Below are 3,795 nucleotides of genomic sequence, written 5' to 3'. Positions count from 1 at the left end.
GCAACGACGAGCGGCGGCGAGGTGCACGCTCGGTGGTCGCGTGGGAAAGAGGCAGAGGAGGGGAGAGTGCTCGAGGGGGAGAGAGAAGAGGTGCAGGCGGTCGAGGGGAAGTGCGTGGCGCTCGAGGACGACTCCAGCAGCGGCAAGCAGGCAGGAGGTGGCCGTGCGCGTGCCCGCTTGCGGTGGCCACGCACCTCGGTCCTTCTGGCAGAGGAAGGAGAAGACACGGGAGCCCCTGGTGGGCTGGGCCGCCACCTGGGCTACTAGGTGGGCTGGAAGGCCAGGTAAGTTGGCCCAGGTAGTTCTCTCTCCCTCTCTGATTTCTGTTTTAATTTGTTTTCTATTATTCTGTAGTCTTTATGGCTTTATTAAAAATACTTAGACACTTCCAAAAATCATGAAACTACTCATTATCACTGTTGGGAATATATCCTACATTAAACATTTTAGTTTATGATTATTTGAGCATTTAAAATATTTAATAGCATTTAAATGCCCAAATACAAATAGACTATGATTTAATCCAGAGCCCAAATATGTCATGCAAAAATGTGCATCACCTCTGGTTACTGTTTCCAGCTTTTTCCAAGAACGATGAACATTTTTTAAAGCCATTTGGATTTACTGGAAATATTTTAGTTGAACCTAGTGAATTCCTTTAATCCTAGGGTTTAGGCAATCCCCATTTCAGAGTTTCATAAAACTTAAACATGATGACATGATGATCATGCAAGGTCAAGCAAAGGCTAAGGCTAGGGCTATGACAACCATCATGTCGTCCATGCGAGAGGGGAAGCCGGTGTCAGCGAGGGCTACGACGCCAGTGGTCGCCAGCACCATCTGGATGATTTGGCACAGCCGATTGGCGCTCACGTCCATCGCCTCCATAAGTTCTTTCTGCTTCTGGTAACTTGGTCTTGGATTGGAGTGAGCAGTGTTGCGAAGATACTAGGAGTAGATGGATTGGAGTGGTGGGGCGCCTTTATATGAGAGTCCAAACTCTGTTGCATTCACATCATGCTGGATCTATTCTGCTTCTCCAATTAATTCCCTCTGCATGCTAATTGTGGATGCATCATTGACCGTTCAACGTCTCGGGAACCGCTACCCCCTCCCTCCTTAGCATTCAAGCCGTATCAATGTAAATGCGTGTTAGGAGACGTTCCCGTCGACAACGAGGTGCCTATGGTGACTTCATAAATTTCAAGATGATATGCCGGCTCAGTCTTTCGGAGGTGCTCATAGGGGTAGGGTGTGTGTGCGTTCATAGGGGTGTGTGTATACGCGTGTATATGAGCACTTGCGTCTATACTATGTTCAAAAAAATGTAAATGCGTGTCAAAAATAGACTAGTCAGTACTAGTATGCTCAATATTGTGCACCGTGACCAAGGCAGAGAGGAAAACGAGAGAACTATGTATTTATTTATGGTGTAAATTCACTCATTTTGCTCCATATGTACTCCGTCTCGGTGTAGTCTAGTCACTTGTTGAAATCTCTAGAAAGGCAAATACTCATTTCCGGTTTACAGGGCTATACTAGCAAGTACTACAATAGTGGGCTCACATAGCAATTTTGTCTCATGCAAGAGCCTGGCTATATGCGTGCTCCAAGGTTCACAACTGCTGCATGTTACTACTACTACTTCTACAGTATCGAATCCACTGGTGCATGTCGGTCCACCGCATGTGGGAGGGATAGCTTGTTATAAGCAAAAGCCTGTCCTCATTTGCGAGCCACGACACGCATGGGCGAGGGGGAAGGCATGTAGTAGTAAAATCAAGCTTATCCTCGTTGTACGAGTTAACGCGACACATCATAGCACTGGCCCCACATGCTTTCCTCTAAACTTGGCTGAAAGACCCGCAGTGTACAATATATTTGCTACAACCTCTAACATTTACCTCACCACAATATATTCCTGTCTTGACCAGATGAGCCTGCAAACTACAATCACCAGGATGCCAGGTAGGGCCAGAAGATTATTTTAATCAAAAAATGCTTCGAGACGGCCTCATAGCATGGAGCCGACCCCAATGATTTTAAGCTTAGAGGAATGGTACACGCTATCCTAGACTACTCTACACATGAAACTGCCACACGAGTGTCCGGGGTGCGCTTGGCTCTTCGCCTCTTCGGGAAGTCGAACAATGATGGAGTACTACTGTAGTGGAGGAGTACTAAATATGCTTCTGGCCATCTGAGACCGAACGAACTGCTGCATGTCCACCACGTGCGGGAGGAGAGCGTGTAGCGAAAGCTTCTCCTAGTCCTGCCAGCCACCACGCTCATGGTCGAGGGAGGGACGTAGTTTCATTGAATTATTGCTCCTGCCTTTGCGTGTATGACATGTGGGCCCAATAGGAGGGTGGCCCACCTGTCATACAACCAAAGGCAGGTGCAGTTAAGGCATTGGAGCTCAGTCCACAAGGGAGAGGGCATTGTAGAAATCAAACTTCTCGTTGTTGTACGAGTTGCCGCGACACATCAAAGCACTACACTCGATATATTTCAATAATTTACGTTTACCGATGCATTAATTACAAGGCATGCATGCATGCCGTGACTCTCCTTTTGATACTTGCATGTGTTGATTTAATGCACCTTGTAGTAGTATGAATATGTGACGGTAAAGCTTTGTATTGCCCCGGCCCTAAAGCGAGATATTGGTGTGCACGAGGAGGGCGAGATCATGCGGACGGAATAGGACCCGACGATGGAGCTCTCTATGGTCTCGATGGACCTCACCTTGCTCCGCTTCTCCCTATGCCTCCGCCCCTTGAAGCCTCCAGTGTATCAGGTTCGAATACACCTCGTCCGTTCGGCCGATCAAGCAAGGTGTAGGTTTCTTGATTGATGTGTTATTCTATTAATTTGTGCAATGCAGGGGAGGGCAGCTGGCCTGCGCGGACTGCCGCGTCGAGCGCCCCGGGAACCAGCGGCAGTGCCAAAAGTGCGAGCTCGGCGATGGCTTCGACGTGCGGAACACGGCGGTGGACGCCATCCTCTCCTTGGTGAGGGTGGAGTGCTCGCACGAAGGATGTGGGCTCTACGCCCCTTACCACAAGCTCACCGATCACCAGAGCGTGTGTCCGCTCGCACCCTACAAATGCCCTGTGCCCATCTGCGGCTACGAAGGCCCTCCGATGGAACTCTCCCACCACATTAGCACCGTGTATCCCATGCCCATGCACATGATCTAGTAGGGCAAGGTGCTCCAGCTGCAAGTGCCACTGTCGGAGCCACGACTCTTGCTGCTCACGGAGGAGGACGACCGCGCATTTTTCTCGGTCGGTGGCGTGCTTGACATCGACGCGCTTATCGCCGTGTCGGTCGTCTACATCAGAGCGGGGGCGTCCCCACTGCCACACTACATGGCCAAGCTGTGGGCGAACGGCCCGCCAGGGGAGCCCAAAGGCAGGACTGACGCTGTCACGGTGGAAATGGAGGTGACAAGCAGCAAGGATCCCGGCGACGTTGCCGTGCAGGAGCTGACCTTCTTCATAGTTCCACCCAAGCTGCTGGCCGGGGCTAAGATGGTGTCCCTCCACATTCAGATTGACAAGCTCACGTCCTAAATGATTCTACAATGCCTTCTATTTATCTTAGTAATATGCTAATATAGGGGTTAGCTCGGTCTACTTTAGCTTAAGAGATGTGGGTTTGGGTGGCGATGCAGCAATTACTTCGACATCAAATCAACAGTTAAAGTAATTTCCAATAGTGGAACGGATATTTTGTGTCTATTGGATATAAAGATCCTTTGGGTAAGAAGTATAACGGCAACAACTTATA

The 3,795-nt window shown here is 49.5% G+C and overlaps 1 pseudogene; it reads left to right on the top strand.

The window, feature by feature from the left end:
- Positions 1–2,344: 2,344 nt before the first annotated feature.
- On the top strand, positions 2,345–3,578 carry LOC147979880 (E3 ubiquitin-protein ligase SINA-like 4; annotated as a pseudogene).
- The last annotated feature ends 217 nt before the right edge of the window (positions 3,579–3,795 follow it).

The sequence above is a fragment of the Triticum urartu genome, chromosome 3A, assembly GCF_056163025.1.
Source record: "Triticum urartu cultivar PI428250 chromosome 3A, HENAU_Tu73, whole genome shotgun sequence".
NCBI classification, from domain to species: Eukaryota; Viridiplantae; Streptophyta; class Magnoliopsida; order Poales; family Poaceae; genus Triticum; species Triticum urartu.
Note: the sequence above shows the minus strand (reverse complement) of the source record. Positions and strands in the feature narration are given on the sequence as shown.